Below are 27,661 nucleotides of genomic sequence, written 5' to 3' on the forward strand. Positions count from 1 at the left end.
CAAAGTACCAGGAAAGACGAGGGTTTATATAACAACAATATTATCAAACCATCTGTGTCACTCCAAATCATTAAATCCATCGATCAAATTCCTCGTTCTTTATGTCAACAATGCCGCGCGTGCGCTGCAGAGATCTCGTGTATAACGATATTTTAGCGTTAACAAAGTACCAGGAAAGACGTGGGTTTGGTAAACGTCTCTGTATTTAACAAAACAAGAGTTCAACGAGCCAACAACTACTGAACTTCCAGCCACGGAGGTGGAAGAGAGCTCCATAAATAGGACCGGGCGTGCGTAAAAGCCATGTCCGAGCCCCATCTACCGTCCCCGGACAGCCACCCGGCTGAGCGCCGGCCTCCGACTTCCATCCACGGAGGTGAAAGAGAGCTCCCGTCGAGAAGGACCGGGTGTGCGCAAAAGCCATAATAGTTTTTCAAACCTTCTGTGTCACTCCAAATCATTAAATCCTTCAAACTCTTCGTCCTCCATGTCACTTACAAACAAAGCTGCTAATGATGCCGGTAGTACGTGGGGGGGCCCTTCGTCATCTTCGTCATCCCGTGATCGAATCCTTTGCCCTTTATGTAAACAACCGCCGCGCGGTACGGGTGACATCACTTGCAGTTCAAATGACAGTAATCCCTTGCTACATCGCGGTTCGTTTATCGCGGTTTCACTATATCGCAGATTTTTGAATTTCGAAAATTTGTAAAAAAAATCACAAATAAGTCGCTCCTGAGTATAAGTCACCCCCTCACCCAAACTATGACAAAAACCGCGACTTTATACCGAAAATTACAGTATATGGATTTTTTACTTTTTGGAGTGATAAACTTAGTGAATAGAATTTCAATTATGAACTATGAACAAGTTAATTTTTGTGAACTGTACTTTGAACTGGTTTGTGTCGAAAATGAACTTTCTTAACACTGCCTACCGTCCAAAGACTGCTGGGAAAGGCTTCAACACAAGCAATTCAGAAGATGAATCAATGGATAAATGAATTTTCAGTAGCATTCTTTAAGTACGGCGACATTATTGTATTTCCTTGTGGTTCTCAAAAATAGAGCTCTCATGAAAACTTTAAGGTCATTTGAAATGCAATCTGAACAGGAAAACAAATCCAAATTCAGACGATGCCAAACCTTCCTGACACCAGAAAGAGAAAAACTGTGGAAAACAGATATGTACTTCCAATATGGACTGCTAAATATCTATTTAAATATATTGTTGCTTTAAATCGGCGTGCCTCCATTCTTGGTAACTTCTCCGCCAGTGGGGCACAATCAGAATCCTTGCGATATAAACATCAATAGCCAACAGCCTATGTTTCAGACTGTAGATTTTTTTTCCATACAGAACGCAAATAGAAACACAGACATGCGTGCTTTTGTATTTCATGTTTTAAATTTGAAACAGTTTGATTTCAACTGAAACTTCCACTGTAAATACCATTTATCCTGTTTGTATGTGTGCAGCTCCATTTTTTTTACATTCCACAGACAGCACAGAATGAAATGGAGCATTCACGTGTTCATACACACTCATGTGACTCACCACCAGAAAGCGTTGTGTATCAAAAAATAACCAAAGCAAAATGTCCATAAAAATGTATAAATACTAAAAAAAAGAGTGCATTGTTACTAAATATCTTCAAGTCAAATATTCTTGATAGAACGTAGACAGTACTGTGGGTTCCAGTGAGCAGTCTGTGCACTCTTCCGAGGAGGACGGGGAAGAGGCTGCTCCCAACCAAAAGAGCCCAGTCCTCGTCTTTAATTAAGTATCTGAAACATCAATTTAAATGTAAATATCGGTGGTCCAATACCACTCATGCGTAAATTAGAGGTTTGGCCCAGGCAAATTTCTTTCTTCCTCTCAAGTCCCTCACTCACTTACGCTGACAAGACTCACAGCTGTTTGCTCTGGGACTGTCCCTGAGCAATTTCCTCCTCACAGACACACGCACGCACGCACGCACGCACGCACGCACGCACGCACACACACACACACACACACACACACACACTCACTCACACACGATCACCATCATCGGCGGTCACTTGGGACGAGTATGACTGTCTTCTCCTGAAAAAGACGCCTGTGCGTGACTTTATTTTAAGTGGGGAGAATGGTGCACAGACAGTTACCACACTGTCCTTGACAGATCGGGGTCAGAATCCAGTGGCATGGAGACCAAGACGACTGGTGACCCTTTTCTGCTGCAGCCTTCATCCGCCTTCCCAGCTGTTGTGACGCCTCCCCTTAGGTCAGCCACCATCCTCCGCCTGGTCCACCGTTGAGGTCTTCACTGTTTACCCATCGCTGGCGCTGTTTACCCGCAGCCGGGACAGTGGTTGATGGGCAGTAGGGGATGTCCACACACCGGTGGGCCAACATGCCACATCTCTGGGGCCCACTGCTGCTTCAAGATCCTGCACAATTTAGCCTGGGACCGCGCACGCACGCACACACACACACACACACACACACACACACACACACACACACACACACACACACACACACACACACACACTCGTTTATTCTAATGCTGTCAAAAAGATGTTGCTAGTGTTAGCTCTGCTAAAATTATTATATCCTGTCTGTCTGTCTGTTTCTCTCTCGCTCTCTCCACCTTTTTCTTGAGGTCTGTCTCCCCAACCTTTTTTGCACCACGGACCGGTTACGCGTCAGAAATATTTTTGCGGACCGGCCTTTCTATAAAAAAATAACAAATTTATATAAATAAATAATACATTTATAATAAATATATAAATGTGATGAAATAAAATGATACAACTAGCATAAAAACAAATACAGTGGAGCATCGGTTTTCGAACACAATCCGTTCCAGAAGGCTGTTCGAGAAGTGAATACTTCGAATTCCATCCATCCATTTTCTGAACCGCTTAGTCCCCACGGGGGTCGCGGGCGTGCTGGAGCTTATCCCAGCCGTCATTGGGCAGTAGGCGGGGGACACCCTGAACCGGTTGCCAACCAATTGCAGGGCACACAGAGACCTACCATTCGCACTCACACCTAAGGACAATTTGGAGTGCTCAATCGGCCTAACAAGCATGTTTTTGGGATGTGGGAGGAAACCGGAGTGCACGGAGAAAACCCACGCGGACACGGGGAGAACATGCAAACTCCACACAGGGAGGGCCGGAGGTGGAATCGAACCCGCACCCTCCTAACTGTGAGGTGGACGTGCTACCCAGTGTGCCACCGAGCCGCCCTACTTCAAATTCCGAATCATGTTTTCCCATTACAAATAATGGAAAAAAATCGTTCCAAGAAAAAACCCCCGCCTTTATTAAGCATTTTTTCATTTGCGCATTTCTGTCCGATCGTGCAACTGCAGGGCAGCGCCGAACGCGCAACCGTAGCGCGTCACCGACCGCTCCGGGCTAGTCGCATTATTGTGACAGAGCCGTTGCTGAAATTTAGAAAAAAAATTAAAGTCCTGATGTACTTTCCAAAATTTAAGTGAACCTCAGTGCGTAGGAAGTTTAATTTTGTCCGATCGCGCAGCTGCAGCGCACCGCCGAACGCGCAACCGTAGGTGTCATCGACCGCGCAACTGCACCGCGCTGGTCGAATTATTGTGACAGAGCCGTCGCTGAAATTTAGAAAATATTTTAAAAGTCCTGATGTACTTTTGGAAATTTAAGTGTAACGGGGGCTCACTGTCGCATTGCTTTAGGAGCGTCTTTGTGTTTTAGGATGGGTTTACTGCTCCCACTTGCTTCATTTGGAGGCATGATTAGAGTTGATGCATTCCTCAGATTAACGAGAACGTAATAACGAACGGAGTCAGTTGGCATGCGGGTCCTCTTGGCTCAACTCGCGAGGTTCGACAACCGAATTTCGTCCGACATCCAAAGCAAAGAAATCTCGAATTTTTTTGTTTGAATACCGAATTGTTCGAGAACCGGGACGTTCGAAAACCGAGGCTCCACTGTGTGTGTATTTGCACACAGGGCATGTGATGCGTCAGTGCAGTAGGAGTTGGAGTAGTAGTGCCTGTAGTTTGTGCATGCTGTATGCTGCCTCTGCTTGCCACTTTACTGCTTTCAGCTACCGCCACCGGCTTGCCCTCTGTTTCGGGGGGTGAAAAGAGGAGCCGAGTGCATAAGCATCTTCACCCGGTAAACAGCCTCTCCATTGCCAAGACTTGCACATGCCTACTCATGGCCACACACGGTAACTGGCACCTTGCGGTCCCAGGCTAAGTTGTCCAGGATCTCGGAGCAGCGGTGAGCCCCAGAGATGTGGCATGTAGGCCCACCGGTGTGTGGACACGCCCAACTGCCCATCAGCCAACAGCTCCAGCTATGGATAAATAGTGAAGACCTCAACAGCGGACCAGACGGAGGATGATGGCTGACCTAAGGAGAGGCGTCACAACGGCTGGGAAGGCGGATGAAGGCTGCAGCAGAAAAGGGTCACCAGTCGTCTTGGTCTCCTTGCCACTGGATTCTGACCCCGATCTGTCAAGGACAGTGTGGTGACTGTCTGTGCACCAGTCTCCCCACTTTAAACAAAGTCACGCACAGGCGTCTTTTTCAGGGAATCCACTTTACATTCCAGATTAAAGTCCTGTGGCGACCAGTAAATGGCAACGGGGGCAGGATTGTGAAGTCTGGAAGCCCCTAGTCACAAGCTGGCACATCAGGCGGTGGATGTTAGATGATCGTTGGTCTCTTGGACCGAGGCAGAAAGAGCTCTTTGGTAGCTGCATCCACGACTGAGCAGCCCTTTTTAGGATCCACTCTGCTCACCCCTGACGGGGAAGGGGCTAGAAAAGGTGCCCTAAACATAGCCTGCCTCAAACCTCCCGACTGGATTACCGCGTTCAGAGGGATCACCAATATGCGGTCAAAAACACAGAAACATGAATTTTGGAGCATGGAATGTGCGCACACTAATGGGCAGTGTATCCAGAGATAGGCCGGAGAGGAGAACCGCCATCATTGCCATGGAACTGAGAAGATGCCGGATTGACATAGCTGCTCTTTCAGAAACCTGATGGGCAGAGGAAGGTCATCTGAAGGAGGAAAAGGGTGGATACACTTTCTTCTGGAAAGGAAAGGCCACAGATGAGCCTAGGATCCATGGGGTTGGCTTTGCCATCAAGAACCAACTGATCAGTCAGCTCACTGAACTCCCGGTGGGAATCAGTGAGTGCCTGATGACCCTCCGTCTGGTGCTGGCCAACAACCAGACGGCAACAGTTCTTAGTGCTTATGCACCTACCCTCGTTTCCGATGATGAAGGAAAAGAGGCCTTCTATGCCTGTCTGGATGAGGTATTGTCAAAAATCCCCAAGGAGGACAAGATTATTATATTGGGAGATTTCAATGCCAGAGTGGGCCGTGACCACCACCTCTGGAAGGGCACCATTGGAAAGGAAGGCATTGGAAACATCAACTTCAACGGGGTTTTGCTTCTTAGCAAATGTGCTCAATACGACCTTACCATCACCAATACCATCTTTTGCCAGAAGAACAAACTCAAGGGTTCATGGAGACACCCTCGCTGTAAACAATGGCATCTTATTGACTATGTCATTGTCAGACCCAGGGATCAGCGCGACGTGAGCATCACAAAAGCCATGATAGATTCAGGGGCCTGCTGGACAGATCACCGCCTGATACGATCCACAATGTCCATCAGACTCAAGAGGAAGAGGAGACTGCAAAAGAAGCTGAGCCGGCAGAGACTACCCCTTGAGACCCTGAACAAAACTGCCGCCCTGCAGCTGTTTCAGGCCTCTCTTGGAGAAAGCCTCAATCAGGAATACCCTGAGGACATTGAAGAACACTGGAGCCTGCTCAAGTCTTCCATCCTTGATACCTGCAGTGCCACTCTCGGGTACAAGTCCAGAAAGCATCAGGACTGGTTTGACGAGAATGACAGAGAGTGAGTCGTCACCTTATCGTGGTGGAGGGGTTTGCGTGCCCTTATGATCCTAGGAGCCATGTTGTCTGGGGCTTCATGCCCCTGGTAGGGTCACCCATGGCAAAAGGGTCCTAGGTGAGGGGCCAGACAAAGCACGGCTCAGAAGACCCCTTATGATGAAAAAGATATGGATTTCGTTTTCCCTCGCCCGGACGCGGGTCACCGGGGCCCCTCTCTGGAGCCAGGCCTGGAGGTGGGGCTCGAAGGCGAGCGCCTGGTGGCCGGGCCTTCGCTCATGGGGTCCGGTCGGGAATAGCCCGAAAAGAAGACGTGGGTCCCCCTTCCAATGGGCTCACCACCTATAGGAGGGGCCAAAGGGGTCGGGTGCATAGTGAGCTGGGCGGCGGCCAAAGGCGGGGACCTTGGCGGTCCGATCCCCGGCTGCAGAAGCTGGCTCTAGGGACATGGAATGTCAACCTCTCTGGCTGGAAAGGAGCCCGAGCTGGTGTGTGAGGCAGAAAGGTTACGACTAGACATAGTCGGACTTGCCTCCACACATAGTTTGGGCTCTGGTACAAGCCCTCTCGAGAGGGGCTGGACTCTCTTCCACTCTGGAGTTGCCCACGGTGAGAGGCGTCGAGCAGGTGTTGGCATACTTATTGCCCCCTGGCTGGGCGCCTGCACATTGGGGTTCACCCCGGTGAGCGAGAGGGTAGCCTCCCTCCGCTTTCGGGTGGGGGGACGGGTCCTGACTGTTGTTTGTGTCTATGCACCGAACGGCAGCTCAGAGTACCCACCCTTCTTAGAGTCCCTGGAGGAAGTGCTGGAGAGCGCTCCTTCTGGGGACTCCATCGTTCTACTGGGTGACTTCAATGCGCACGTAGGCAATGACAGTGAGACCTGGAAGGGCGTGATTGGGAGGAACGGCCTCCCTGATCTGAACCCGAGCGGTGTTCTATAATTGGACTTCTGTGCTCGACACGGATTTTCTATAATGAACACCATGTTCAAGCATAAGGGTGTCCATGTGTGCACTTGGCACCAGGACACCCTAGGCCGCAGTTCGTTGATCGACCTTGTAGTCGTGTCATCGGATTTGCGTCCGCATGTTTTGGACACTCGGGTAAAGAGAGGCGCGGAGCTGTCAACTGATCACCACCTGGTGGTGGGTTGGCTCCGATGGTGGGGGAAGATACCGGGCAGACCCAAACGCTCTGTGAAGGTCTGCTGGGAACGTCTGGCAGAATCCCCTGTCAGGAAGAGCTTCAACTCCCACCTCCAGCAGAGCTTTTCCCACGTCCCGGGGGAGGCGGGGGACATTGAGTCCGAGTGGACCTTGTTCCGCGCCTCCATTGTTGAGGCAGCCGACCGGAGCTGTGGCCGTAAGGTTGTTGGTGCCTGTCGTGGCGGCAATCCCCGAACCCGCTGGTGGACACCGGCGGTAAGGGATGCCGTCAAGCTGAAGGAGTCCTATAGGGCCTTTTTGGCCTGCGGGACTCCGGAGGCAGCTGACAGGTACCGGATGGCCAAGCGGAACGCGGCTTCGGCGGTTGCTGAGGCAAAAACTCGGGCGTGGGAGGAGTTTGGCGAAACCATGGAGAATGACTTCCGGACGGCTTCGAGGAAATTCTGGTCCATTATCCGGCGTCTCAGGAGGGGGAAGCAGTGCACGGTCAACACTGTTTACAGTGGAGATGGTGTGCTGCTGACCTCGACTCGGGATGTCGTGAGTCGGTGGGGGCAATACTTCGAAGACCTCCTCAATTCCACCAACACGCCTTCCTTTGTGGAAGCAGGGCCGGGGGACTCTGAGGCGGACTCTCCAATCTCGGAGGTCGAAGTCACTGAGGTAGTTAAAAAACTCCTTGGTGGCAAGGCCCCGGGGGTGGATGAGATTTGCCTGGAGTTCTTAAAGGCTCTGGATGTTGTGGGGCTGTCTTGGCTGACATGCCTCTACAGCATTGCGTGGACATCGGGGACGGTGCCTCTGGATTGGCAGACTGGGGTGGTGGTTCCCCTCTTTAAGAAGGGGGACCGGAGGGTGTGTTCCAATTACAGGGGAATCACACTCCTCAGCCTCCCTGGTAAGGTCTATTCAGGGGTGCTGGAGAGGAGGATCCGTCGGGAGGTCGAACCTCGGATTCAGGAGGAGCAGTGTGGCTTTCGTCCTGGCCGTGGAACAGTGTCAGGTCTATAAAAGCCTTTTATAGGCCTTTGACACGGTGGATCGCCAGGCCCTCTGGAGCATCCTTCTGAGGTATGGTTGCCTAGATAAATACGTCAGAATACTGCGATTATTACATGACGGAATGACAGCCACAGTGCTCAACAACAGCTCCTTGACTGAGCCTTTCACTGTAGAGACAGGGGTCAAACAGAGATGCATCATTGCACCCACCCTGTTCTCTATCTTCATTGCCACCATACTCCATCTCATTGATGAAGAACTACCACACAGAATCCCAATTTGGTACAGAACTGATGGCAGGCTCTTCAACCTTAACAGGTTCAAAGCCAAAACCAAGATCAGAACCACCACGGTCGTGGAGCTCCAGTATGCAGACGATAATGCCATTGCAGTACACTCTGCAAAAGACCTCCAGGGCATCCTGAACTCCTTTGCTAAGGCATACAGAGCCCTGGGTCTGACCGTGAACATCAAGAAGACCCAGGTGCTACATCAACCCCCACCCAACCAGCAATCTACTCAGCCCATCATAAATGTGGACAACACTGCACTTGAATATGTTCACCACTTTCCCTACTTCGGCAGCCTTCTCTCCTCCAAAGCGGACATTGACTCTGAGGTCAACCATCGCCTGAGCTATGCCAGTGGAGCATATGCCAGACTCCGGAAAAGAGTCTTTGAAGACAGAGACCTCCGGGTTGACACCAAGCTCCTGATTTACAAAGCTGTGGTTCTCCCCACCTTACTTTATGGGGCAGAATCATGGACAACCTACGAGCTCTTGAACAACACCACCAGAGAACCTTGAGGAAAATACTCAGGATCAAATGGGAGGACAGACGCACAAACATCAGCATTCTGGAGGAAGCCAGGATACCTTCCGAGCATCACCACCTTAATAATGCAGCACCAACTCCGATGGACAAGACATCTCATCCGCATGGCTGACACCCGCCTCCCACAACGGGTGTTATACTCCCAGCTGGAGAGAGGTCCGCGGGCCCCAGGTGGACAAAAGAAACGTTTCAAGGACAACCTCAAGACCAATCTCAAGAAATTCCAAATAACGTCTCAGGACTGGGAGCGCATCGCCTTGAACAGGAACTGCTGGAGGGCAGCGGTGCAAGAAGGTACAGCACATCACGAAAAGGAACTCCGCCGTGTCGCAAAAACCAAACGATAACTCCGTAAGGAAAGACAAAAACAGGCTCCAGCACGACCACAACCCACCACCACTTTCCCCTGTCCACACTGCACAAAAATATGTGGATCCCGGATCGGCCTCTACGCCCACCTGCGGACCCACAAGTAGACTTCTCTGAGAAGAAGACATGAGTGACGGCCAATGATGATATATATGTATATATATGTGCATGTGTATGCGTGTGTGCGTTTGTATGCATGTGTGCACATAATAAATCCATAGTATATAGAATTGATCTGATCTAGCACTCGATGGACGATGTCAGTGTGAATGACGAGTCGAGATTTGAGTTGCAATTCCTGGCACTATGAGATGGGTATGTGCATTTGTGTGTTTACTGATTGTTTTAGTCACAGTTTAACCTGTCAAACTTCGGGTCAAGTTAGGAACATTCTTGTCGTGACCCTGTTAATCCGTAAGGAGACCAATCCTAACATTACACGCCAAAACAGTCCAACCAATTGCGATCTTGTGGGTGGTAAAAGGATGAGGAGAGGGCGCCCAGAATATCGAGCATATCTTCCGAGCGTGCCACTTATCATGCAGCCTGAACAATGCTGACTTGCTGAATGTGAATCAGAACACCCTAGAATGGTTGGCTGTTTGGCGTGACAAGCTATGATGATGATGAGTGCGAATGAGGAGTTGAGATTTGAGTTGCAATTCCAGGCACTACTAACTGGGTATGTGAATTTGTGTGTTTACTGATTGTTTTAGTCACAGTTTAACCTGATGGCTCAAAATTGACATTAGATGTACTTAGCCCTTTCAGTTTTCAGGTTCAGAACCACACAAAGGCTAGATGTCTGTCAAGGCAGTACGGCGAGATGATCTACGCATGATTTTTCAGCCCACGAAAGGCAACTGCTGCCACCGTGGGGGGTTTCAGGAGGCGACGCAGCTGGAGCAGTTTGGCTCGGTGTATGTACAGAGTCTCCATCATAGCCTGTGTGTGCTAACGCAGAGAGGACGGAGGGGCTGAACAAAAGCGGAAGCAAGTTCATCCACGCTGCAGCTTCGCCAGCAGCAAGGGCAGCAAGCCGTGCATTTAATAGGCTTAATAGGATTTGAAAATTAGCACAAACATTCTCAAATCTGAGCGATTCTGGGAGAACCAGAATGATGGTCCAGGTTCGACTTGATTCCCAGTTCTTGATGCCCAACTCTAGTCCTCGGTACCTCTAATAATACCTGGTCCACTGACCTGAGGCACAAAGCAAGCGTGTTTGGATAAAGAACATCAGAGAGGTAAGGTGGGGGCGAGACCATATAAAGATTTGGAAACAGTTAACAGAAATAATCTTGAAAAGAACTTTAAAATGTACAAGGAGACAGAGTAGGAGCTAAGTGCTCCCTTGTACAAGTACCAGTCAAGACATGAGCAACAACATCTTTGGACTAACTGGAGACGTTTGATGGAGAACTGGCTAACTCCTAAATAAATGTATTACAATAATTCAGCTGATATGTGACAAAGGCATGCATTGCTGTTCTAAAGTGCTGTTAATAAGAGATGAGGCTTTACCTTAGCCAGTTGCCTAAGATGAAAAAAACACAAACACACATTAAAAAGCATTAATTTGCCCTTTCAATTTAAAACCACTGTCCAGTTTAAGACCCAAGTTCGACACAAGTGAACAGTATACCGTAATTTTTGGACTATAAGTCGCGTTTTTTTCTTAGTTTGGGGGGGGGGCGACTTATACTGAGGAGCTACTTATATGTAAAATTTTTCACAAATTTTCAAAATTCAAAAAAAAAAAAATGAACCGAGATGTAGCAAGGGATTGCTATAATTTGAATTTCAAGTGACGTCAGTGGCGCTTGTTTACATAAAGGACAAAGATTCGATCACGGGATGACGAAGATGACGAAGGGCCCCGTGTACTACCGGCATCATTAGCGGCTTTGTTTGTAAGTGACACAGAGGACAAAGAGTTTGAAGGATTTAATGATTTGAAGTGACACAGAAGGTTTGAAAAACTATTATGGCTTTTACGCACGCCCGGTCCTACTCGACGGAACTCTCTTTCACCTCCGTGGATGGAAGTCGGGGCCCGGCGTTCGGCCGGGTGGCTGTCTGGGGACGGTGGATGGGGCTTGGACATGACTTTTACGCATGCCCGGTCCTACTCTACAGAGCTCTCTTTCATCTCCGTGGATGGAAGTTGGGGGCCGGCGCTCGGCCAGGTGGCTGTCCAGGGACGGTAAATGGGGCTCGGACATGGCTTTTATGCACGCCCCGTCCTATTCTATGGAGCTCTCTTCCACCTCCGTGGCTGGAAATGCCACCTCCGGGAATGTAAATCCATGCCGGTGTGGCGATGAACTATTTATGTTATAGTTATTTGATATATTTTATTTTGTGTAGCAACTTGTATATGTTTTTATTGTTACAGTTCAGTAGTTGTTGCCTCCTTGAACTCTTGTTTTGTTAAATAAAGAGCCATTTACCAAACCCACGTCTTTGCTTGTACTTTGTTAACGCTACAATATAGTTATATACTAGATCTGTGGAATAATGAAGAGGCTGACGTCAGGGCGCACGCGCAGCGTTGTTGACAAAGGACGAGGAATTTGATCAATGGATGTAATGATTTGGAGTGACACAGATGGTTTGATAATATTGTTATAATATGATAGTATTTTTAAATATACTATTGTTGTATGGGTCTGTGGAATAATTAGAAATGCAACTTACGAGTCCTATGTCAGCGGCGCGGCGCATATGCGGCGCATACGCGGCGCATACGCGGCATTGTTTACATAAAGGACAATCGATGGATTTAATGAATTGGAGTGACACAGGGTTTTATGAATGTGTTATTTATGTAATAGTTATTAGAATAACTCTGAATGTTACGTCAGGCCCGTTCTCAGCTCTTTGTTTGTGATTATGTCACGTTAGCATACCTATTGTTTAGCCTGTTGTTTCCCTTTTTATGTCTGTTCTTGGTGCTGGATTTTGTCGAAAATATTTCCCCCGAAATGCGACCTATATTCCGGAGCGACTTATATATGTTTTTTTCACGTTATTGTGCATTTTATGGCTAATGCGACCCATATTCCGGAGCGACTTTTAGTCCGAAAAATATGGTAAGCCGTACAAGGGCCACTGGAAATGAACTCCACAACCTTTGCTCTCTTTTGATTGAAATTCAAGAAAGATTTTCTCTGGGCAGGGCAATTGAGGATTCCAGGGTTACTGTTTGCTCAAACACAATTATAATCTATTTGAGTGAGTAAAGCACATGTTCTCATTCAGTTCGCGTTTGAAAATGAATTTATAATTTCCTGTGCCATAGTTTTGACCTCTATTGTCAACACTGGTGAAACCTATATTTGTTAGAATTTGTGAGTTACAGGTCCATGCTGGTTCAGTATTTCAGCATCCACCCATAAGCAAAGAACAAGCTGGTTAGGTTGAAGATTTGAGAGCCTATATACAAGGATAGCTATTTGTTTCTCAGTTTTGTAATTGACTGCCCATTCCTCCAGAATAGCCATTTGTTTCTCAGTTTTGTAATTGACTGCCCATTCGTTAAGGATAAATCCCATCTCTTACCCACTGTTAGCTATTTCAGACTAAGTTCCCCACAGAATAAGCAACATAGAAAACAGATGGATAGACCAGTGAGCAGCTACAGTATATAAAATTAACAGACCTCGGTTTATTACAATTAACAGTACAGTGGAGCCTCGGTTTTCGACCACAATCCGTTCCACAAGGTTGTTAGAGAAGTAAATTGTTCGAATTCCGAATTATGTTTCCTATTACAAATAATGGGGAAAAAATTAATCCGTTTCAAGCAAAAAAAAAACGCCTTTTTCAAGCATTTTTTCATTTGCACATTTTTGTCCGATCCTGTAACTGCAGCGGACCGCAGAACGCGCAACTGTAGCGCGTCGCCGACCGCGCAATTGCACCGCGCTGGTCGCGTTGTTGTGACAGTGCCGTTGCTGAAATTTTGAAAATATTTTTAAAGTCCTGATGTACTTTCCAAAATTTAAGTAAACCTCAGTGTGTAGGGAGCTTAATTTGGTCCGATCGCGCAACCGCAGCGTGCCAGGCGCTCACTGTCGCATTGCTTTAGGAGCGTCTTTGTGTTTTAGGATGGCTTTATTGCACCCACTTGCTTCCTTTGGAGGCATGATTAGAGTTGATGCAATCCTCAGAGTAACGAGAATGCAATAACGAACGCAGTCAGTTGGCATGCGGGTCCTCTCAGCTCATCTCCCAAGGTTCGACAACAGAATTTCGTTCAACATTCTAAACAAAAAAATCTCGAATTTTTTGTTAGAATACCGATTTGTTCGAGAACCGGAATGTTCAAAAACCGAGGCTCCACTGTACCTCCTTTAGACAGCCATATTTACTCTTTACAATAACTGTTTTCCTTTTTCTTTCTCGTCTTTCATATGTCTGAACCCTATGTCACCTTATCAGCTGTCGTTTATGTCTGTCTCCTCACTTTTTTCTGTCCGTCCCTTGTTTTTTCCCTTCTGGAACTCCCATCTAGCACCCACTGTAGCATCCACCTCCATTCTGTGATTACCTTCTTGCACAGCCGTCACTCTGAATTACTTTCAATGAGCTCTTTTATATAGCAGCTCCAACTCATCACTGTGCGCAGGGTTGAGGGGACACGCTCTGCATTTCGATCAGCTATGAGCCTAGACTCCTATTAACCCCTTTCACACAAAACACCACCATTACCCATCAACCCCACAAACCTTTAATTCTCTCTCTCTCTTCTCTCCCTCTGCCTCTCCCTCTTTCACACACACGCACACACACGCACACATACGCACACACACGCACACACACGGACGCACACACGCACACACACACACGCGCAGACACAGAGGTGGGTGAGACACAAAGTAGTTCTGTATTAAAGGCCTTTTCTTTTATCATGGTCAGTTGACTGAAAAAATGCTTGCAAGTTTTGGCATTTGTAGGCCTTTAGGGCAATCTCATGTGGCTGCTCATCACTAAGTAAATCTAACATATACACCATATTTTTCAGACTGAAATTCGCTCCGGAGTACAAGTCGCATCGCCATTATTCTGCCCCTACGTGTGTGTGTGTGGCTGGCTACAACAAGCTCGGCAGATAGACAACAGGTTTTCAAAAAAAGCAGCAGGACACCAAAATCCTCTTCAAAGGCTTTACGTAAGACACAGTAGTGCAAGTGCTCCTCCTGCCATCATGACCATATTCTACCGTGGCACCATTGAGAGCGTCCTCTCCAGTTGTATCGCTGTGTGGGGTGGTGTCTGCACTGAATACAACATGAAGGCCCTGCAGCGCATAGTGAACACAGCTAGTAAGATCATTGGGGCTTCACTCCCCTCCCTGAAGGACATTTACACCTCCCGTTTCACCTGCAAGACGACCGCGATTGTGTGTGATGTGAGTCACCCCGCTCACTCTTTGTTTGATCTTCTGCCCTCTGGGAAGAGATACAGATGCCTGCGCTTTCGCACCACTAGACTCACCAACAGCTTCATACTCCAAGCTGTCAGGATCCTGAATTCTCTCCCTCCTCCACCCTCGGCTGCATAACGTCCTGTTCTTTTGCTCTGTATTCTGGCTGTCTGCTGTATGCACGCTTGCTCCATTTTGCTCCTCTTATTTGTCTATTTATTTATTCGGTTATTTGCTTATTACTTATTCATCGCTCTTGTCTATTCGTTTTTGCTCTTTGTGCTATTTGCTTGTATGTGTTGTGTAATGTGTCTCGTCACCGTGGGACGGTGGGAAACGTAATTTCGATCTCTTTGTGTGTCTTAACGTGAAGAAATTGACAATAAAGCAGACTTTGACTGATCTCCTTCAGACAGGTTTGGTTTGTCAATCTGCCACTTTCGCCTTGGTTGAATTGACACCAGTTACTCTTGACGCCAGTGTTTCCAGAAATCACCACCTCGAGCCTGTACCTGCTTCCACTCCTTGTCGTACAGGACTTTGAAGTCATGCTCTCCTGGTGGTGGCGACACTGGATCAATCTTCTGTGTTAGGAGCATTTCGGGTGACAGAACCGTGGGCGTGTCTGGGTCTGAAGAGATGGGCGCTAGAGGCCTAGCGTTCATGATGGCCATGACTTCGGACATGAGCGTGACCAGGACCTCATGAGTCAGAAGTGGGGTTGTTGTCTTGAGCAGCAGGGCATCCAGTATTCTTCGGGCAACACCTATCTTCCGCTTCCACACTCCATCCATGTGTGAGGAGTGGGGAGGGTTGAATGTCCATGTGCAGCTTTGATCTTGAAGATAGACTTTCAGTTCAGGGTCATCAGACAAAATTTGTTCCTCTGTCAGAGTGGAAGAGGTGAACAGGACAGCTGTGAACCTTCTCAGTCCATTTAAGAAGCTTGAAGATGACGAAGATTCCACCACTTTAATGTCCACAGCTCTTGAAACTAGGCAGGTGAACATGATTGTCCAGCGCTTATTCTCTGCAATGCCATCTCGTGTTCGTCTTGCACTGATGATACACGGGCCAAACACAGCAACACCTACGTTTGTGAACGGAGGACCTGGATTGAATCGTTCAGCAGGTAAGTTTGACATTTTTTCTTCTTCCATTCTTCCTCGTAGCTTGTTACAGCTCACACGTGTGTATGACACTTGACACCAGCCTTTTGCCGCCAATCAGCCACAGCCCAGCAGAACGGACAGCGCCTTCTGTCAGATGCCTGCCCTGATGTGCAACCTGTTCATGGTAATGTCTCACCAGTAAAGTGGCTATGTGGTGCTTCTTGGGGACAATTATTGGGTGTTTCTTTTCCCAGGGTAAGTCGGCCAAAGGAATGTGTCCAACTCTCAGAAGGCCATCGGCATCCACGATGGGGTTCAGCTTTCTCAAAGGACTGGATTTGAGGAGGACAACACTCCTGGAAAGACATTTAATCTCTTCTGCAAATGCATCATGTTGAGCATTTCTCATTAGCACTAGCTTCGCCTGCGTCAGTGCATCAGTTTTGCTGTTTTGATTATTCATGCATGTTTTTACCTGGTGTATGAGCTTGGCTATAGCCCGACTGAGTGTCTTCCAACTGGAGAAACGTTCAAATCGGTGAGACCCCAACTCACTTTCAGAGCCATTGGTGGCGAAAGCTGTAACCTGTTGTGGGCGTATATCTACGTCTGCATCAGGGTCCATAAGCTCAAATGTGTCTGGCCGTGAGCAGGTGTCTGTTGACAAGAAAGCTGGGCCCAGGAACCAGTTAGTGTCTTTCAATGCAGCAGCTGGCACTGAGCGGGTCCTATGATGCGCGGGGTTCTGTTCTGTGCTTACAAAGTGCCACTGATCAGGACTTGTGGACTTCCTAATACAGGCAACTCTGTTGGCTACACATCTGTAAAATCTTCTGCTTGCATTGTGGATATAGCCCAAGACTATCCTACTATCTGTGTGGAATGTGATCTTGTGGATGTCTATGTCCAGTTCATCTGTGATTAGGTCTGCCATTCCAGTGGCCCGGACACCAGCACAAAGTTCCAGACGTAGAATCATATGTGGAGGGTGTGGGGCCAGCTTTGACTTCCCCATGACAAAGCCAATGTGGGAGTTTCCCTATGTGTCTGTTGCTTTGAGGTAGGCCACACCATCATGGACGCGTCACAGATGACGCAGAGTTCTCTGTGGCTTGTGGAGCACAGAGAGACAGGCACATAGGGTCTGTTGATCTGAAGATGTTCAAGCTCACACAGTGAGTCAGGCCACAGTCTCCACTGTTCGTCCTTTGGCGGTGGAAGAGGATCATCCCATTCAGTTTGTTCGGTGGAGAGCTCTCTGACTAAGGCCTTCCCTTGGATAGTTACAGGTGACACATATCCCAGTTCCCCGTACAGGCCATTGACAGTAGACAAGATTCCCCTTCTAGTGAATGGCTTACGCATGGATACGCAGAAGGTGAACGTGTCAGACCGCAGGTTCCAGGTAAGTCCTAGACTCTGCTGTAGTGGTAGGGGGTCTACACTTAGCTCCAAATCCACTAGGTGTTTGGCCCTCTCTTCAGGGGGAAAGGCGTCCATCACGGAACGGCTGTTGGATGCTAATTTGTGTAGCTTGATGCTCGACTATGCTAACATCTCCTTTTTTGTTTTCAGGACCGCGATGGCTTCGTCTTCAGTGGGAAAAGAGGAAAGCCCATCGTCCACATATAAAAATTCCTCATGATGAACTGTTTAGCTGCAGTGCCATGCTTTCTCTCAATGCAGGGCAGCTTTTCTCAGTCCGTAGATGGCTACTGCAGGTGAGGGAGAATTTCCAAAAACGTGTACTTTCATGCGATATTCAATGATTTGCTTGTTTGGGTCATTATCGTCGAACCACAAGAATCTCAGAAAGTCATGATGCTCTTGCTGAACAATAAAGCAGTAGAACATCTGCTGTATATCCGCTGTCACAGCTATCAGCTCTTTGCGGAAGCGGATGAGGACTCCCAGTAGAATATTGTTTATATCAGGCCCTCGGAGAAGAACATCATTGAGGGAAAGACTCTCGTGCTTGGCGCTAGAGTCAAACACCATGCGGATCTTGTCTCTCTTCTGTGGGTGATACACACCGAAGATCGGTAAGTACCAGCGTTCTTGCTGTGGTGTGAGCTCTGGAGCGGGTTCACCTTGGTCTGCATTGAACATAGCTTGCATGAATTTGAAGAATTGTTTCTTCATGTCTTGTTTCTTTTCCAGCATGCGGCGCAGGGATCTGAAACGGTTCATGGTGTGTTGCATATTGTTGGGTAGGCGTGGCCTGTTTGGCTTGAAAGGCAGAGGTGCTACCCAGCAATTTTTTTCATCCATGTGAACCTCTCTGTCCATTAAGTCAAAGAAAAGTTCATCTTCAACAGACATGCCAAGCTTGTCATCATGCTGTGTTCTTTGAAACACATTGGTGTTTAGGCTATCTACTTTGTTGTTGTAATTGGATGTAGAGACGCTTGAGAAGCTGTGGAGAGGCTCAGGATCGTCAATCTTCTCCTTAACAAGTAGGCTGCTGGTGCATGGGCTGAGGATGGAATGGGGCCCGCTCACCAGTACACTGGTCCTGAGGACGCTGACGTCCGTTGTCTTATGAGCTCTTCCCAGGCACACAGGTTTTCAGCACTCTGTCTCTGCCCTGCAGGATACACGAGCACAAGACAGATTTTGGAGCATGATTTAGAAGTGTTAACATTGCCACATACCTAGGTGCATTTGGGATTCACTGATGGGGTAGCCTCCACTTCCTGACGCTGCTCCCCGCCATGGTCTGTGTGAGTCCGTTGGACTTCAGTTTTCCACGGGGCAGGCCCTGGGTGCATTGCTGAGAGGTGTTTGTCGCTGTTACACTCTTTGCACAGCACAGGCACTGGTCTTTGGCCAGATGGTTGCATGACGCACAGCATTTGAAACAAGATTTTATTGCCTTCAGATACCCCTTTCTCTCTTCCAGTGTTTTGTTTCTGAAGCCGCGGCACTTTCTTAATGGATGTGGCTTGTCATGCAGAGAGCAGTGTTTTCCAGAATTACCATCAGGTTCGGTTGCTGTGGTGCTGCCACTGGCGTTGCTGTCTTTCTCACAGCAACTGAGGTTCTCACTGGGTTGTTGACTAGGCTGCTTTTTTCTGTCTTGGTTACGCCCCATGAGCCTGTTATGCTGGCGAAGCTGGGGTCGTTGCGTATTTTAGCTTCTTCACAGATGAAGTTTACGAAGACTGAGAATGGTGGGTATGGAATCCTGTGTTGCTCTTTGTAGCGTGATCCAACAGTGATCCACTTTTCTTTTAGGGTGTGCGGGAGTTTCTGGACGATTGGGCTGACTCCATGTGAAGTGTTGAGATACAAGAGGCCACATAAGTACCCATCTGTCTTAGCTGCCTCAAGCTCCATGAGGATATCTCCGAGTTCTCTAAGTTTGTGATTGTCTTTGACAGATATTTTAGGGAAATCTTCAACTTTTCTCAGAAGAGCGTTCTCAATCACCTCTGGAGAGCCGTAAACGTCTTCCAGTCTCTGCCACTTCTGGAGAGCCGTAAACGTCTTCTAGTCTCTGCCACAGCATCCTGATGCCAGAAGGTGGAATGCTCTGATCCTTTTAGCTTGCTCAGATGACGATGGCCCGAGTCATTTGCATAGGAGATCGAGTTCCTCCCTAGCGGAGAGCCTTAAGTCATTAGTTGAGCTGAGAAAAGATGCTTTCCAGGCCCAATAGTTCTCTGGTCTGTCATCAAACTTCAGCAGGCCTGAACTCACCAGCTTGCGACGCATCAGGTACTTCCCTCGGTCAGTTGTAGCCGCTGCATTAGATGGACTGGTGGTGCACATAGGGAATGAATGCATTTGATATGGCTAGAAAGGCTTGAATTCATTGCTGTTGTGGGTAATGTTAAGGGGCAGTTCCCTGTAGCTGTATGGTTGGTTTTGTGCAGTGCTCGTGTGTTGTTGAGAAGTCCAACCTTGTCCTCCATGTGTGTGGCGGTCCAATTCAATAAACTCATGATTAATGATTTCACTTGATGACATATCACCTTGGCTTCTACTCTGAACACCGTCGTCCATTTTAGGCTGGCGCATTGGTGGGTGTGAGGGTGGAGGTGGCTCTGCATCATGTGGTGGGGCTGTGGATGAGTTTACTGCATTGGGTGTTACGCTCTGGTAGAACTGGTTAACTGGCTGTTGAACAGACATTTGCACTGCTGCGTTTTCACCATGTAATTCAGCTGAGAATTGAGACAACACAATGGTATCTCTTTGCAGAGATGGGCTCTTCTGAACACATTCTTCAGCAGCTGCTTCTAATGTCAGTATTTCAGCTTCTGCTTGTGCGCCTGCAGCCACCTTTTCCACTCTTAATACATGCAGATTAGCCTGAATTTCAGTTTGCTGCTTTAACATCTCTGCCTCTCGTTTAGCAAATGCTAGCTCTGCACGTGTGGCCTCAGCTTTTGCTCGTGCTTTCGAGGCTAGAGTGTTAGCTACTGACAGTTTGCTGGATTGTGAATAGCTGGATACTTGTGACCGAATTTCAAATTCGTCAAAATCACTAGGTTCTTTATTCTGTGTCATCTTAATTTCTTGAGTTTGCTTTCTACTTACAGGTTGGAAAATCCGTTGGCTGCCTTTTTACTGTTTTGCCCCTGCTTGTTTGTGTGTGGCTGGCTACAAGCTTGGCAGATAGACAACAGGTTTCCAAAGAAAGCAGTAGGACGCCAAAATCCTCTTCAGAGGCTTTACTTAAGTCACACAGAAAAACTGCAAGCAGACGTAAAAAAAGTATATCTGAGTAACATTCCTTGTCTGAAATGCATTTAACTGACAGCACATCAACTGTATATAAATGAAGCGATTAGCTTAATGCCAACTCCTATGGAGAATCCAATGGGAATGCTAACAGTTAGCCTATACGAATGAACTCAAAAGATACAAGTCTAATTTGGGTCATTAACCTATGTTTACATCAGACACAGTCGTAGTAGTGATCTTATACAGCAGTTAAACATAAAATACTTACAGGCATATGTCTTCCTAGCCGTAAGATAGAGAACAGGAAAATTGTGACGGCAGTTTCAACATACATTCAGAACAGTTTACCTACGGTACCAATTGTGGGACAAAACGCGCATAGCGTTGCTATGACAACACGTAACCACTAGAATCCCTGTCTGACCGGAGTTAACAACAGAACGTCACAGCCATAAAATCCACAATAAAGGGGGAAAAAACATATCTAAGTTGCACCGGAGTTTAAATTGCATTTTGGGGAAAATTTATTTGACTAAATCCAACATCAAGTACAGACCTGAACCAACAAAAACAGGCTAAACGATACAGTATGCTAACGTGACAAACACAAACGAGGAGCTGAGAACGGGCCTGACATAACATTAACAGTTATTCAAATAACTATAACATAAATAATACATTTATCAAACCATCTGTGTCACTCCAAATCATTGAATCCATCGATCGAATTCTTGTTCCTTTCTGTAAACAACGCCGCGTGTGTGGCGCGCCGCTGACGTTGGATTCGTCATCAGTTGCAGTTCAAATCATTCCACAGGCCCATATAAATATATAAACTATATATCAAATAACCATAATATAAACAATTTTATCAAACCATCTCTGTCACTCCAAATCAATGAATCTATCGATCGAATTCTTCATCCTTTATGTAAACAACGCCGCGTGTGCAGCGCGCCGCTGACGTCGGACTCGTCGTCAGTTGCAGTTCAAATCATTACACAATATAAACAACAATTTTATCAAACCATCTGTGTCACTCCAAATCATTAAATCCATTGATCAAATTCTTCCTCCTTTATGTAAACAAAGGCACATGTGCGCCGCGCCGCTGACGTCGGGCTCGTCGAAAGTTGCAGTTCAAATTATTCCACTGGCGCATATAACGATATATAAACTATATATCAAATAACTGTAATATAAACAATAATTTTTTCAAACCATCTGTATCATTCCAAATCATCAAATCCATCAATCGAATTTTTTGTCCTTTTTGTAGACAACGGTGCGTGTGCGGCACGCCGCTGACGTCGGACTCATTGTCAGTTGCAGTTCAAATTATTCCACAGGCCCATATAACAATATATAAACTATAGATCAAATAATAATAATAATATAAACAACAATTTTATCGAACCACCTGTGTCACTCCAAATCATTAAATCCATCGGAATCTTCGTCTTGTGTCACTTAAAAAAACAGCAACACAGCTGATAACGTCAGACTAGATATATCAAATAAATGTAATATAAACAATGATTTTAACGAACTATCCGTGTCACTCTGAATCATTAAATCCATCAGAATCTTCAGCCGCTGTGTCACTTAAAAAAGAAAAAAAAACAGCTGTTGACGTCAGCCTATATACATATATATATACATTATCACCGCGTGTTATTAACACGCATGGTCATGTGACAACATGGTGCCAGTCAACACGGTCGGCACCACTCGATGGCATATATATAGATGCCCCTATAGTTCCCACAATCCGCTTTGTCCCCTTTCTTGAGAATGGTCACTATCAGAGCGTCCCTGTGCTCCGAGGGGAGTACTTCTTTTTCCTAGACCTTCAGAAAGAGGGAATGGATGTGGCGCTGGAGCTCTGGTCCACCTTCCTTTAGGACCTCAGCTGGGATCCCATCTGGCCCAGAGGCCTTATTGTTCTTCAGGCTCCTGATGGCATCTTGGACCTCTGCTAAAGTGGGAGGTTCACCCATGTCTTCCCTGATGGGACTCTGAGGGATGTGACTGAGGAAATCTGACTGAGTTGTGCTGTCACGGTTGAGGAGTTCCTGAAAGTGCTCTCTCCACCGGTTGTTTATGGACTCATTGTCCTTTAATAGCTCCTGCCCATCTTTAGAGCGTAGGGGTTTTAGGCCGCGATGGCTTGGCCCGTAGACAGCCTTAGTAGTGCTGAAAAAGCCTCTGGTGTCACCAGAGTCTGCCAAACTGGATTTCCAGTGCCCTTTCAGTCCACCAGGAGTTTTTAATCTGTCTCACCCGGCTTTGGACGTCAGCCTTGGCTCTGGAGTTGAGCCTGTCTCTTTGCTTTGCAGGTGATGTCATTTTGCCAGACACGAAAGGTTTCCCTTTTCTTGGAGATGAGCTATCTCTGTGTCATTCTCGTCAAACCAGTCCTGATGCTTTCTGGACTTGTACCCGAGAGTGGCACTGCAGGTATCAAGGATGGAAGACTTGAGCAGGCTCCAGTGTTCTTCAATGTCCTCAGGGTATTCCTGATTGAGGCTTTCTCCAAGAGAGGCCTGAAACAGCTGCAGGGCGGCAGTTTTGTTCAGGGTCTCAAGGTTTAGTCTCTGCCGGCTCAGCTTCTTTTGCAGTCTTCTCTTCCTCTTGAGTCTGATGGACATTGTGGATCGTATCAGGCGGTGATCTGTCCAGCAGGCCCCTGAATCTATCATGGCTTTTGTGATGCTCACGTCGCGCTGATCCGTGGGTCTGACAATGACATAGTCAATAAGATGCCATTGTTTAGAGCGAGGGTGTCTCCATGAACCCTTGAGTTTGTTCTTCTGGCGAAAGATGGTATTGGTGATGGTAATGTTGTGCCACTCATCCCCAGTTCCTCTTCTGCATGCCAAATAAGGGCAAAGTCCAATCCACTTCCTCCTCAGCCTGAAACCAGCCTCACAAGTGCTGGCTGCAGTCAGCCCAGCACAGGTGTGGCTCATCTCAATCAAACAAGCTGTTCCAGATCATCTCGTCAGAGGCTGTCTACAAAACCCCCTGAGAGACTGTGCTCGACGCTTCGATGTTAACCTTCTGTGGTCAGCGCGCAACTCCACGTCAAACCAGTGTTTCCTCCCTCAAATCCACCTTGGATCACCTTTTTGTGAGAGAAGTAAATATTTTATTTTTGCCCTGAAACCTCAGTCTCTGTGTCTTGTCTCCTGGGTCCTCGGCACTTTTGGCTCACCACTCCAGTTGAGCGTAACAGGTAAGGTTGTATTGAGCACATTTGCTAAGAAGCAAAACCCCGTTGAAGTTGATGTTTCCAATGCCTTCCTTTCCAATGGTGCCCTTCCAGAGGTGGTGGTCACGGCCCACTCTGGCATTGAAATCTCCTAATATAATAATCTTGTCCTCCTTGGGGATTTTTGACAATACCTCATCCCCGTCAGGGGTGAGCAGAGTGGATCCTAAAAAGGGCTGCTCAGTCGTGGATGCAGCTACCAAAGAGCTCTTTCTGCCTCGGTCCAAGAGACCAACGATCATCTAACATCCACCGCCTGATGTGCCAGCTTGTGACTAGGGGATCCAGACTTCACAATCCTGCCCCCGTTGCCACTTACTGGTCGCCACAGGACTTTAATTTGGAATGTAAAGTGGATTCCCTGAAAAAGACGCCTATGCGTGACTTTGTTTTAAGTGGGGAGACTGGTGCACAGACAGTCACCACACTGTCCTTGACAGATCGGGGTCAGAATCCAGTGGCAAGGAGACCAAGACGACTGGTGACCCTTTTCTGCTGCAGCCTTCATCCGCCTTCCCAGCCGTTGTGACGCCTCCCCTTAGGTCAGCCATCATCCTCCGTCTGGTCCGCCGTTGAGGTCTTCACTATTTACCCATAGCTGGAGCTGTTTACCCACAGCAGGGACAGTGGTTGATGGGCAGTAGGGCGTGTCCACACGCCGGTTGGCCTACATGCCACATCTCTGGGGCCCACTGCTGCTCCGATATCCTTCACAACTTAGCCTGGGACCGCAAGAAGCCAGTTGCCGTGTGTGGCCACGAGGAGGCGTGTGCAAGTCTTGGCAATGGAGAGGCTGTGTACCGACTGAGGAGGCTTATACACTCAGCTCCTCTTTTCACCCCCGGAAACAGAGGGCTAGCCTGTGGCGGTAGCTGAAAGCAGAAAAGTGGCAAGCAGAGGCAGCAAACAGCATGCACAAACTACAGGCACTACTACTCCAACACTACTGCACTGACGCATCACATGTGTGCAAACACACACACACACACAACACACACACAGTGGAGCGACTTATATGTGATTTTTTTTACAAATTTTCAAAAATCAAAAATCCGCGATGTAGTGAAACCGCGATAAACGAACCGCAATGTAGCAAGGGATTACTGTAATTTGAACTGCAAGTGACGTCACCCGTGCCGCGCGGCGGTTGTTTACATAAAGGGCAAAGGATTCGATCACGGGATGACGAAGGGACCCATGTACTACCGGCATCATTAGCGGCTTTGTTTGTAAGTGACACGGAGGACAAAGTGTTTGAAGGATTTAATGATTTGGAGTGACACAGAAGGTTTGAAAAAACTATTATGGCTTTTACGCGCGCCCGGTCTTACTTGACGGAACTCTCTTTCACCTCCATGGATGGAAGTCGGGGGCCGGCGCTCGGCCGGGTGGCTGTCCGGGGACTGTGGATGGGGCTTGGACATGGCTTTTACGCACGTCCGCTCCTATTCTATGGAGCTCTCTTCCACCTCTGTGGCTGGAGGTTCAGTAGTTGTTGGCTCGTTGAACTCTCGTTTTGTTAAATAAAGAGCCGTTTACCAAACCCACGTCTTTCCTGGTACTTTGTTAACACTACAATATAGTTATATACTAGATCTCTGCAGCGCACGTGCGGCGTTGTTGACATAAAGAACGAGGAATTTGATCAATGGATTTAATGATTTGGAGTGACACAGATGGTTTGATAATATTGTTGTAATATGATAGTTGTTTGATATATACTTTTTATATCGTCATATGGGTCTGCGGCGCATACGCGGCATTGTTTACATATAGCAAGATCGATGAATTTGCTGAATTGGAGTGACACAGATGGTTTTATAAACATGTTATTTATGTAATACTTACTTGAATAACTCTTCATGTTACGTCAGGCCCGTTCTCAGCTCCTCGTTTGTGTATATGTCACGTTAGCATACCGTATCGTTTAGCCTGTTGTTGCTGGTTCATGTCTGTTTTTGGTGTTGGATTTTGACAAATAAATTTGCCCCAAAAGTGTGATTTATACTCCGATGCGACTTATAAATGTTTTTTTTTCACTTTATTGTGCATTTTATGGCTGGTACGATTTATACTCCGGAGCGATTTATAGTCCGAAAATTACGGTAGTCATTCCTATCAAAGAGTCTTGAATAGGAATCAACTCAAAAACGTATTTTATCATCTTTTATAGTTCTTCTTTCAAATAAAAAGTGCACTTAAAGTCCAATAATATTTGGGAAAGATTTCACTGTTACAATATGAAAAGTTGCATGTACAAAATGTCAATCTCAATATATTTTACTCACTTAGTGTGAAACCTGTGCATGTTTGGATGAACACAGAGCTGATATCCTGGTTAATTCGTTTTCAAAAAATATTTTTAGATCAATTAAGTGAAATTGGATAATTTTCCACGGCACACCTGACGATCACTCACGGTACACTAGTGTGCCGCAGCACAGTGGTTGACAAACACTGCATTAGTAAATTGTTAATGTAATTTAATTACACACTTTTTATTATACAAAACCACATAGTTCAGATGGTTAGCATGCTACTTTAGCAGTTAAAGTATGTCTTATGTTGCATTATGAAGATTGTTTTACATTAATAAAACGATGTACAGTATGTTTATCTCCTAATATGCAAAATGAATAGCTAAAAAAGCACATTGCCTATTCAGAGCATCCAAACCTGATATTAGCATACTAATTAGCCTGTGTCTGTGGCTCTTTACTATTTTCCTCTTCGGTCCGTCTTCTTGAAAACATACATGTGAGGTTTGCATACTTGGCAGCATCATCATCTAAAGTTTGTCTTTTACTTATCCAGCTTTTTCAGCAGCACCTGGCTTTTTTACTCATGAACCACTCCTCTTCACTACAACTAGCGACTTCAGTCACAAAGCTAAATTGGACCCTACCGACGTCAATGAGTGCGGGGCAGGGTTAGATATGGGAAAGGGAACTGTGATGCAAAAAGTGCATTCTAAGACAAAACGTGGATTTCTACTTTACTGTTTTTTGGCAGTTTACCATCCAATATACCAGGCATTATCGCCATTTACTGGATCCAAGGTTATTACGAGAGATCCAGCAATTAGGGTGGATTTTCTTGAATTAAAAAGATTTATACAACTTAATTAAATTGTAGCTCGGCCCCAGCCCCATATTGAAGAATCTCCCCTACAGCTAACGTCATCCAGGCACACAAAGCTAAATTGGATTCTACCAACTTCAACGAGTGCAGGGGGCGGGGTTAACAAAGAGGGTTGGTAGTCCACAAAGAGGAGATGAGCCGTTGGGGAAGTGCCGGTTAAAAGACAGTCCAGATGTAGCGGCGACGGTGTGGGATCCCAGCCTCATGTGGAAGCAGCAGTGGACCAGGCGGTGATGCCGGTCGACCTCGACTGCACCCGCACGAATGGCAGGCCCCAACGCACCACGGCGGCACAGAGCCGAGCCATGGCCGGTGAGCCCGCAGGGAGTGGAGCCCACCCCTTGAGGACGCCGGCCAGAGAGCCAGGCCAGGGCTGCTGTCCAGTCCACAGCAGGCGGCCGCAGGCTCAGAGCCGGGGGGCAGGAGGGTCCGGTGGTGGTTTTGGCCAGCTGGCTAACGTAGCTGGTAGTCCAAGGGAGAGGAAACAGATAGGTGAGAGGGGGGATGCGAGGTGGATGGAAGACAACACGAGAAAAATAAAAGAAGAGACGGATGCACTGAAAACGGGAAAACGAAAAACAAGTAACGGACACGGTCTAGGACAGAAGTGGCAGTCAACAGATCTGACTCCAGCGTTGCTCTTACCCGGAAGACAACTGACGGTGGGGAAGGAAGGTAAATCATATTTCTGATTAACTTACCATACAATAC

At 47.1% G+C, this 27,661-nt stretch overlaps 1 protein-coding gene and 1 long non-coding RNA gene across 2 annotated transcripts in view; both read right to left on the reverse strand.

The window, feature by feature from the left end:
- Nucleotides 1–896: 896 nt before the first annotated feature.
- LOC147054833 (uncharacterized) lies at nt 897–20,876 on the reverse strand. Its single transcript, XR_015066775.1, has 3 exons — nt 20,804–20,876; nt 20,389–20,544; nt 897–2,449 (listed from the first exon to the last, which is right to left on the reverse strand). It is a non-coding gene; the product is annotated as an uncharacterized LOC147054833 (long non-coding RNA).
- Nucleotides 20,877–23,392: 2,516 nt separating this feature from the next.
- The window catches only part of LOC147054834 (ribonuclease inhibitor-like), a 256,301-nt gene continuing 252,032 nt past the window's right edge, over nt 23,393–27,661 (reverse strand). The window contains exon 2 of the transcript XR_015066662.1: nt 23,393–23,451. The gene's annotated coding sequence lies outside the window, so the exon portion shown is untranslated. The remainder of the gene's footprint in view (nt 23,452–27,661) is intronic.

Source organism: Syngnathus leptorhynchus, chromosome 7, assembly GCF_054491065.1.
Source record: "Syngnathus leptorhynchus isolate UIUO chromosome 7, UIUO_Slep, whole genome shotgun sequence".
Taxonomy (NCBI): Eukaryota; Metazoa; Chordata; class Actinopteri; order Syngnathiformes; family Syngnathidae; genus Syngnathus; species Syngnathus leptorhynchus.